The following is an 11,557-nucleotide window of genomic DNA, read 5'->3' as shown; positions in this document are numbered from 1 at the left end:
GGATGAAGACATGGTCTCTCTGGATCCCATTGAATTTAATTTAGAAGAGGAACCTTACAAAGATCGTATTGATTCTTATCAAATAAAGACAGGATTAACTGAGGCTGTTCAAACAGGCACAGGTCGACTAAATGGTATTCCCGTAGCAATTGGGATTATGGATTTTCAGTTTATGGGGGGTAGTATGGGATCGGTAGTTGGCGAGAAAATCACCCGTTTGATCGAATATGCTACCAATCAATTTTTACCTCTTATTTTAGTGTGTGCTTCTGGAGGAGCACGCATGCAAGAAGGAAGTTTGAGCTTGATGCAAATGGCTAAAATATCTTCCGCTTTATATGATTATCAAGTAAATAAAAAGTTATTTTATGTATCAATCCTTACATCTCCTACTACTGGTGGGGTAACAGCCAGTTTTGGTATGTTGGGGGATATCATTATTGCTGAACCCAACGCCTACATTGCATTTGCGGGTAAAAGAGTAATTGAACAAACATTGAATAAAACAGTACCTGAGGGCTCACAAGCGGCTGAATATTTATTCCATAAGGGCCTATTCGATCCAATCGTACCGCGTAATCTTTTAAAAGGCGTTCTGAATGAGTTATTTCAGCTCCACGCTTTATTTCCTCTGAATCAAAATTCAATCAAGTAGATGCTTAATAAAAAAAAATAAAAAAATAGAAATTATTATTCTTTTTTTTTGTGTAGAACAAGTAGTTATTTAGTTTATAGAAATCAAAGTAAAAATAAATTCTTCGGATTTTATTTTTACTTTGATAACATTTGGTAATATAAGATTTAATTAGAAAAAGAATTCTATTATGCGAATAATCCTTTTTTACCGATATTCCTGATAAGTAATCAGGAAACCTCTATCAAACAAAAAAAAGAGAGAATTCTTTCTTCCGCGAAATGAAAATTAGGCAAGGCGAATAAAACGATAATTTCACGTTCCCTTCTTATGTGTATTCTTATGTGTATATAATTCACATATAGAAAATTGAAAAGTATAGAAAGACGCAAGATTCTATATTTTTTGAGAATCCCTATTCTCGGATCGAATTATAACAAATTTTTGGGGAATTTGTAAGAAACTCTTTCTTTATTTTATATTTTATTCAAGTTTATTAAATTTTTAGACAAAAACAAGATAATAAAAAAAGGAGATTCTCATACATATATATATAATATATATTTAATGTAGAATATATTAGAATAAGAATATATAATATATATTTAATGTAGAAAAGTTGTAGAAAAGTGAAAAATTCTATTTAGTTAGTTCTACATTCCTTGTTTTATTATATTTTATTATATTTATAAATTTTTATTTATAATTGATATATAAATATTATGTACTTACATATACTCACTTAGTTTAGCTATACTTAGTATAATTATATATGAATTATAATGATTATACGATACCTTTATAACAATATAAATAACAATATAACAATAACAGGTACAAATATTAAATCCAGGTATCCATTTTATGACAACTCTAAATACCTTACCCTCTATTTTGGTACCTTTAGTGGGCCTATTCTTTCCGGCAATTGCGATGGTTTCTTTATTTCTTCATGTTCAAAAAAATAAGATTTTTTAGATATAGATATGATGGGACCAAATCTCATCTATTTTTTTTTCAAGACTTAGACTTAGACCATAACACAGATATCTTTTTATTAGAATAAAATATGTGATGTGGTTTCCCCCGAGCATAAGCTATTATGCATGCGCAAACATGATATATACGTAAATGAATTATATATATTTCTATTTGAAAAAATCGGGAATCGGGGCGAATGTCCGAAATGTAAAGTTAATGTATCCATATGTAGATATCTATAGGGAATCATACGAAGCGGATGTTATTATTTTAGATCTAAGCAATTCGATGAATTACTCCTAAAAGTTCACATCGGAATAGTGCTAGTTGATGAGAGTTACTTCGGAAACACACAAAAAAAGTAAAATTCATTTGGGTTATTCTCTCAATTTCAATAAAATGCAACTAGATCTAGTATGAATTGGCGATCAGAACATATATGGATAGACCTTATAGCGGGGTCTCGAAAAACAAGTAATTTCTGCTGGGCCTTTATCCTTTTTTTAGGTTCATTAGGGTTTTTATTTGTTGGAATTTCCAGTTATCTTGGTAGGAATTTTATATCTTTATTTCCGTCTCCACAAATAATTTTTTTTCCACAGGGGATCGTGATGTCTTTCTACGGGATTGCGGGTCTCTTTATTAGCTCCTATTTGTGGTGCACAATTTCGTGGAATGTAGGTAGTGGTTATGATCGATTCGATAGAAAGGAGGGAATAGTGTGTATTTTTCGTTGGGGATTTCCTGGAAAAAATCGTCGCATCTTACTTCAATTCCTTATGAAAGACATCCAGTCCATCAGAATAGAAGTTAAAGAGGGTATTTATGCTCGTCGTGTCCTTTATATGGAAATCAGAGGACGTGGGGCTATTCCCTTGACTCGTACTGATGAGAATTTGACTCCACGAGAAATTGAGCAAAAGGCTGCTGAATTGGCTTATTTCTTGCGTGTACCAATTGAAGTATTTTGAAAAATGAACTGAAAATCGTGAATGCTTTTTTTTTTTTTTCAAAAAAATTGATATTTTGATAGAAAGAGAGTTCTTTCCTTTCAAAATCCGAATAATATTCATTACTTGAAGGGGCGCTTTTGTGCATTTATTTATCGGAAGGAGGCACTTTCTTCGAATTTTAGCAAATGATATATTTGAAAACAATATCTTTAATTCGAATTGGAAGTGCGAATTTGAATTTGAAGTGGACTCTTTCTTATTCTGTATTATTTCTAAATTCAAGTACTAACCACTGAATCATACACACAAAAAAAAGCAAGGAATAGATTCATGGGCTCGATGACTTGTAATAGAAGCTATCCTTGATATGAATATTAGTTAATATCATATGGAGTCGACGAATGAGAATGAGGCGAGTTCATTAAAAATTCAAAGACGAAAAAATGGCAAAAAAGAAAGCATTCATTCCCCTTCTATATCTTGCATCTATAGGATTTTTGCCCTGGTATATCTCTCTCTCATTTACTAAAAGTCTGGAATCTTGGGTTACTAATTGGTGGGATATTAGGCAATCCGAAATTTTCTTGAATATCATGCAAGAAAAGAGTATTATAAAAAAATTCATAGAATTAGAGGAACTCTTCCTCCTGGACGAAATCATAAAGGAATACCCGGAAACACATCTAGAAAAGCTTCGTATCGGAATCTACAAAGAAACGATCCAATTGATCAAGATACACAATGCAGATTGTATCCATACGATTTTGAACTTCTCGACAAATATAATCTATTTCGTTATTCTAAGTGGTTATTCTATTCTAGGTAATGAAGAACTTGTTATTCTTAACTCTTGGGTTCAAGAATTCCTATATAACTTAAGCGACACAATAAAAGCTTTTTCAATTCTTTTATTAACTGATTTATGTATAGGATTCCATTCGCCCCACGGTTGGGAACTAATGATTGGCTCTATCTACAAAGATTTTGGATTTGCTCATAACGATCAAATGATATCCGGTCTTGTTTCGACTTTTCCGGTCATTCTAGATACAATTTTAAAATATTGGATCTTCCGTTATTTAAATCGTGTATCTCCCTCACTTGTAGTGATTTTTCATTCAATGAATGACTGAAAAATGATTCACTGATCAAATTATAATGGTTGTTACTTTGTACATAAGTAAAACATTCAAAATTGTACTTATTCTTTCTACTCATACAAGGGATTCCTCCTATATTCCATTAACATTTTTTTAGTAAATAGCAGAATCATAGATAGGGAACTGTACTAGACTAGGAACCTACCTAATTTTATTGTATAAATTTTCGATACCAATGATTGGACCATGCAAACTATAAATACCCTTTTTTCTTGGATAAAGGAAGAGATTACTCGATACATTTCCATATCGCTCATAATATATATAATAGCTAGGGCACCTATTTCTAATGCATATCCCATTTTTGCACAGCAGGGTTATGAAAATCCCCGAGAAGCGACTGGCCGTATTGTATGTGCCAATTGCCATTTAGCTAATAAACCCGTGGATATCGAGGTTCCACAAGCGGTACTTCCTGATACTGTATTTGAAGCGGTTGTTCGAATTCCTTATGATATGCAACTGAAACAAGTTCTTGCTAATGGAAAAAGGGGAGCTTTGAATGTGGGGGCTGTTCTTATTTTACCCGAGGGGTTTGAATTAGCCCCCCCCGATCGTCTTTCGCCCGAGATTAAAGAAAAGATAGGCAATCTGTCTTTTCAGAACTATCGCCCTAATAAAAAGAATATTCTTGTGATAGGTCCTGTTCCTGGTCAGAAATATAGCGAAGTCACCTTTCCCATTCTTTCCCCAGACCCTACTACTAAGAAAGATGTTCACTTCTTAAAATATCCCATATACGTAGGCGGGAACAGGGGAAGGGGTCAGATTTATCCCGACGGTAGCAAGAGTAACAATAATGTTTATAATGCTACAGCAGCGGGTATAGTAAGCAAAATTATACGAAAAGAAAAAGGAGGATACGAAATAAACATAGTGGATGCATCGGATGGACGTCAAGTGGTTGATATTATCCCCCCGGGACCGGAACTTCTTGTTTCAGAGGGCGAATCTATCAAACTTGATCAACCATTAACGAGTAATCCTAATGTGGGGGGATTTGGTCAGGGGGATGCGGAAATCGTACTTCAAGATCCATTACGTGTCCAAGGCCTTTTGTTCTTCTTGGCATCTGTTATTTTGGCACAAATCTTTTTGGTTCTTAAAAAGAAACAGTTTGAGAAGGTTCAATTGTCCGAAATGAATTTCTAGATCCGCGGATTTATCAACATAAAGTTTGTAAAAAGAACCAAATTTTTGTTGGAAATTATATAAACTTATATAATATAATTATGTATAATCAAAAAATTATGAAAAGCCTTCTGTTTTGCTTTTTATATTATTTTTTCCTTTTAGGCCAGAGTTCGGTAATTACTTGTACCTCCTAGTCATAGTATGTATATTGTGAAGAAGACTACTTGACTTTAATTTAACTTTTCTTTGTTTTTTTTCAATCCAAAAATTAGATTAGAGCGGTATGATTATGTCATTATTTTCATATTTAAATGTCATAGAATGTATTAATAGTTTTTTATTCGAATAGAATCAAATTCAACTAGATACTAAAAACATAAGATAAGTGAATGGAAAATAGAAAGCAAAGTATAAATGAAGGGAACAAGGGATTCTAGGAGGGTTTATTCGTCTTCCCAGCCTTGGACACAATAAAATAAAAAAAAAATAAAAAAGGAATTTTCCATAGCCCTTATCTTGTTATCTTGTATTGAAATAATAATGCTTTTTGATTCTATTTGTCAAAGATCCTATTTTGAGTTTCAAATTTTTCCAGGTTTATCAGAACCCTTTTTAGATTTATTACGTAAGTAATGGACAAACAAAAAAATAGAGGTAAATTTATTGAGCAAATAGAACTTCTTCAATGAATTTCTAAAAAAAAAAAATTGAAATTTTGATTAAATACCAAAATACATAGAGTAAGGTTCGATTAGTGTAGAAAGAATTTGCAATGATATCTGATCAATTGATCAATAGAAATATATATATTATTGGTATATTGTGATTGTGTCCTCCAGAAAAAAAAAAGGGGGGGGGTCGAGTGATTCTTTCTTTCTTTTAACTTTGAAAGTATCGACAGATACTATCAAGGAACAGATGTTCTGAATCAATGAAGTTCATTTTTCAAAAACATCATCAGAAAGAAATGAAATGGTCTTTTTTCAAACATCGGAAAAAGTGATTCATTTTTTCATTTATACGAATAAAATATTTTGTAAAATATTTTGATCATTAAGAACTTAAAAGAACTTAACGGGACTTACCCCCTCTTTATTTGTCTGATTCGAGGGGGATCCCGTTGAGTTCTTACGCTTTCATGTCTACAAGTCAATTCATCAGATTACTACAGAGATGAACCCAATCCGGAATATGAACCATAAAAGAAAATACCGATTAAACCAATCACAAGAATACCAGTTACAGTACCTATTATCCAAAGAGGAATCCTTCCAGTAGTATCGGCCATTTGTCCCGCGTCCCTCCACATTTCATCAAGTGGTCATGCTATAGACATAAACAGTCATAGATAATTATGAGATGATATCCTTCCGAATGGGATAAGAGAATTCCTAGTATTCTATTGTTTACTATTCTCTTTTCTTCTCTTAATTAAAGAAATAATTGGAAAATAAAACAGCAAGTACAAAAATGAGTAATAATCCCCAGTAGAGACTGGTACGATTCAATTCAACATTTTGTTCGTTCGGGTTTGATTGTGTCATAGATCTATAATTCAAATTAGGTTTATCGTTGTATGAACTGCATTGCTGATATTGACCCCAAAAAAGAAACGGTAGGTACAGCTAATCCGTGAACAGCCAACCATCGCACTGTAAAAATTGGATAGGTTCTATCTATGGTCATTGAGGCCTCCTAAAAAGATCTACTAAATTCATCGAGTTGTTCCAAAGGATCAAAACGGCCAGTTATTAATGGAATTCCTTGGCGACTCTCTGTAAAATACTCGTTTGGACGAGGGCTCCCAAATACATCGTAAGCTAAACCCGTGCTGACGAATAACCAACCCGCAATGAAAAGGGAAGGTATAGTAATGCTATGAATGACCCAGTATCGAATACTAGTAATAATATCAGCAAAAGAACGTTCTCCTGTGCTTCCAGACATGCCGAGCTCCACGTATTCTTGTACAGTCAAAAGGGGATCGATTCCGTAAAAGATGAGATCAGTAAATGGGAATTCACTGAAATTGGATCTTTGTGAGATCGTCAATAGTGTACCAAGGGTGTCTTTAGAGTATACCGAATCAGTATAGCTATCCTTCTTCTGACACAGCAACGCAATTTCACAATCAGTATCGAAATGGAGTGCTAGATAATTTCTTTTTTTTATTTTATTGTTACTTGTCGATGTTATATATCATTCAATAGAAAATTTCTAAAATTCTTGTATGTAGTAGTATAAAGGTTCTCCCCATTATTGGTTTCGGATTAGAAACTGAAAATCGGATAAAATGTCAATACGACGGGTTGCTTTCGAATAATTCACGAGGGAGATTATCATATTCTTCTACAATTCAATTAGATGCGAAATCTAGAAATACTCTTTATTTTTGTAGTTGTAGAAGATATTTTTTGTTGGAACCCCACCCCCTTTTTTTGTTTTTTCATTTTTAAGGAACAGGATCTAATCGTTCGAAACTCTTTTTCTTCTCATTCGAGAGATTATGTGAATGAACCTACTACTGAATCTAATGAGTTCAAATTAAAGTAAAAAAAAGGGAAAGTAATAAAGTAAAGGGCATTATACTATAAGGTCATTCTTGGTTCGAAAATACACAATATATTCGATACAATAATAGAATGAAGTTGCCCAACACAGTTTATTATTATTTATAATTATAAATTATAAATAATAATATTAGTATAGTTAATATTAGTATAGTAATATTAGTTTTAAGAGTTGCACAATGAATCTAATCCGTTGATTTAGAATCACGGGATGGTTAGATATCACAGATGATGAGTTGATTTATTACCTATGTCACTCTATTTTTATTATTACTGTCTATAATTTATAATGATAATAATTGCTGAATCAAAAACTTTCAATTGAACTTATTCTTTCAATTGGTATTTTTGCTTATCCTTGTTTGTATCTTTCAAAACTAAAATTGAAATTTAGGGAAGTGCTTTATAAACATATGTATAAAAAAAGAACATATTTCATTTAGACTCTTTATGCCTACCATAACTAGTTATTTCGGTTTTCTACTAGCGGTTTTAACTATAACTTCAGTTCTATTTATCAGTTTAAACAAGATACGTCTTATTTGAAATTAATTGAATGAACAATTCATAAAAAAAGAAATTTTTCTGTGGTATTTCATATATTCTATAGTTTCTTACCGTGTCAATTTCCAATTCTTGTTCATTGAGATTCATGTGCAATACGAATTAATATTTAAGAATAGATATTACCTCTCCCTTCCCCTTTCAAACAAATGAAATGATTGAAGTTTTGCTATTTGGAATTGTCTTAGGTCTAATTCCTATTACTTTGGCTGGATTATTTGTAACTGCATATTTACAATACAGACGTGGCGATCAGTTGGACCTTTGATTAATTAATATCTCTTTTTTTGATTGACCTCCTATTTCATTGTAATTTTCGACCTAAGAATAACAAGAATGGAATCACGCTCTGTAGGATTTGAACCTACGACATCGGGTTTTGGAGACCCACGTTCTACCGAACTGAACTAAGAGCGCTTCATAAATATTTTGTAACCCTAATATATTTTTGCATGCATCTACTATTATATAGAATATCGTAAAATTAATATATAGAATATTGTAAAATGAAAGATTGATTATACCCAATTTTAATCGATTTCAATTAATCCCTCGTTACGGCTCATAAGATAAGTAATAGGTAGGGATGACAGATTTGAACCCGTGACATTTTGTACCCAAAACAAACGCGCTACCAAGCTGCGCTACATCCCTTTCATTGGTCGACAGTGTCATTGTAGAGAATACCTGTATTGTTTTCCACATCTTTATTTTCTCCATTCATATACAAAAATTATCTTGTCATTTCTTCTTTTTTATCTCATATCATAGAACATATATTTAATATTTCATTCTAATAAATAATTAATTATAATAAAAGGCTTATACACATACGTAACGTATAATTAAACCCGCTTAAAAAAATGAATAGAATATTTTTGGGGAATGCTGGGACAGAAAAAGGCGTATTTTTTTTTTAAGAAAAGGAATAGCTACTGAATCATTGTACATTTCAATTTGAATTAGGATTCCGCATACAAATACAAGTGATCATTAACTACACCTACCGTCTGATCATATATGTATTACAAATTACAATAAAGAAGGAGTATTTAAAATGCGAGATCTAAAAACATATCTCTCCGCGGCACCGGTAGTAAGTAACTCTATGGTTCGGGTCTTTAGCGGGTCTATTGATAGAGATCAATCGTTTATTCCCGGATGCGTTGATATTTTCCCTTTTTTAATTCTAGTTCTAGTTATAGTTATTGATATGGGAAGGGGTGAAGAAAATTAGAGATATAATCAAATATCTGTGACTAATCCCTCCCCTTCCCTTCTTTACTTTTCTAATTTTTAAAATTAGAATAAGTTCGAAAAGAGAAAGAATAAAAGTGGATTCAACTTCAGTAAAACTCGGAACTCGGGCCGGGACTCTAATTTAAATTTAATTAATAAGATAAGAGAATGAGAACGGAAATGGAAATTGATGGCCGGGTCAACAATATCATACAAAATACTTAAATGAAAAATGAAATACTATACTAGGATTATAAATCTAGTTAGAAATCATTGTATTACTTATTAATACTTTTTTATTACTATCTTGATTTCAACGAAATCTTTCAGAATTTGATTTCGAGTTAGCAACTTCTATTTTTTTTCGTTCCTTTCTTCTCTTTGGATCGGAAAATAGAATAGTTGGGTGAATCAAAAATCCAAAGGAGGTTCATGGCCAAGGGTAAAGATGTTCGAGTAACCGTTATTTTGGAATGTACCAATTGTACTCGAAATAGTGCTAATCGAAATGGTGCTAATAAGGAATCAATGAGTATTGGTATTTCCAGATATATTACTCAAAAGAATCGACATAATACGCCTAGTCGATTGGAATTGCTAAAATTCTGTCCCTTTTGTTACAAACATACAATTCATGGGGAGATAAAGAAATAAATCGAACCGATCCGATCGCTTGTATGTCACCCTTCCAAGGAAGATTAAAAATGACATATTATATATATATATATATATATTTAAAGATAAACAAAACAAAATCCCCCATTGAAATAGGATTTTCGGGATAAGGAAGAAACAAATCATGGATAAATCCAAGCGACTCTATTTTAAATCCAAGCGATCTTTTCGTAGGCGTTTGCCCCCGATTGGCTCGGGGGATCGAATTGATTATAGAAACATGAGTTTAATTAGTCGATTTATTAGTGAACAAGGAAAGATATTATCTAGACGGGTGAATAGATTAAACTTAAAACAACAACGATTAATTACTATTGCTATAAAGCAAGCTCGTATTTTATCTTTGTTACCTTTTCTTAATAATGAGAAACAATTTGAAAGGGGTGAGTCGACCACCAGAACTACTGGTCTTAGAATCAAAAAGAATAGGCTTACTCTTCACTTGAATCAAAATTCCAATACGAATTCAAAGGCGGATTGATATTTTGTTCGAAAAATTCGCGAATCCATATTTTATTGTCGTATTATCATAAGAAAAAAAGAATAAATCTTTTTTTATTAAACGTGTTGTTTGTTCATTTTGACGACTTTATTATTATATTTTATCATACTAATTTCTATTCTACCTTCCCGGAGTTAATTCTCCAGTGAACTCCATTTTAAATTTAAAACATTCCGATGAATTCCTTCCAAATATACTTATTTTAGAATCTCATTGGAAATCATATAAAGGCAATTTCTATTTAATATAGCTATTTGCGCAAGTATTTTACGATTAAGAAGCAACTGCCTCTTGTACAGATTGTGTATTAATCTATTATAATTATAGTATATGCCTTTACCGCGAATTACTGCATTTATCCGAGTAATCCACAAACGACGAAAATCTCTCTTTTGCCTACCTCTATCCCGATAAGCCGAAAACAAAGCTCTTATTTTCTGTTGAGTAATAGTTCTAGTAAGTCTTGAATGAGCCCCTCGAAAGCTTGATGCAAATAAACGAATTTTTGTTCTACGTCTCCGAGCTATATATCCTCGTTTAATTCTGGTCATTGAATAAATGAAACTTCGATGAATAACTAATTGATTTCCTTTCTTTCAGTTATTCCATTTTCCCTTCCTAGTTTATTAATAACAAACGGATTCTTCCAATGTATAAACTAAAAACTCCAATGCTTTTGCTACTATAACCTTCCCGACCACGAATTTTTTCTTTTTTTCTGGGCATTTCACTGCGAATAAGAAATTGTATTGATAGTGATACTAGATATTAAAAACTAGATATTAAAAAAAGCATATTAAATAAAAAAAGAAAAACAAAAGTAGTAAAATCTAAATGGATAAAAAAATCGTGGGTTCCATCGTTTCTATGGTTACTTTTTTAACGGCGAGGTCCCCCTCTATACACCGGAGCCCCTTCTTTCATTAATCAATGCTATTGTTAACTTGTACAGTTCACACTTTTGGCTCTACCCATGAATTATCCAGTAATCAGTCTTTCACAATGAGATCTACCTATACAGTAACGATATTTAATTATGAAGAATAGCTGTGTAGGCTGACCCTGTTAGTCCGTTGTTGCAAGAGTAGGGCATAATCTTTCTGCCTTTTCATTTTAATAGTCTTTCCCCTGCTTAGTGGATAACC

At 32.2% G+C, this 11,557-nt stretch overlaps 1 non-coding gene across 1 annotated transcript; it reads right to left on the bottom strand.

The window, feature by feature from the left end:
* Nucleotides 1-8,339: 8,339 nt before the first annotated feature.
* On the bottom strand, nt 8,340-8,413 carry TRNAW-CCA (transfer RNA tryptophan (anticodon CCA)). Its single transcript has one exon. It is a non-coding gene; the product is annotated as a tRNA-Trp (tRNA).
* Between the last annotated feature and the right edge of the window lie 3,144 nt (nt 8,414-11,557).

The sequence above is a fragment of the Corylus avellana genome, unplaced genomic scaffold (assembly GCF_965113065.1).
Source record: "Corylus avellana unplaced genomic scaffold, dhCorAvel1.hap1.2 HAP1_SCAFFOLD_71, whole genome shotgun sequence".
Classification (NCBI taxonomy): Eukaryota; Viridiplantae; Streptophyta; class Magnoliopsida; order Fagales; family Betulaceae; genus Corylus; species Corylus avellana.
This window is presented reverse-complemented; position numbering and strand designations above follow the sequence as displayed.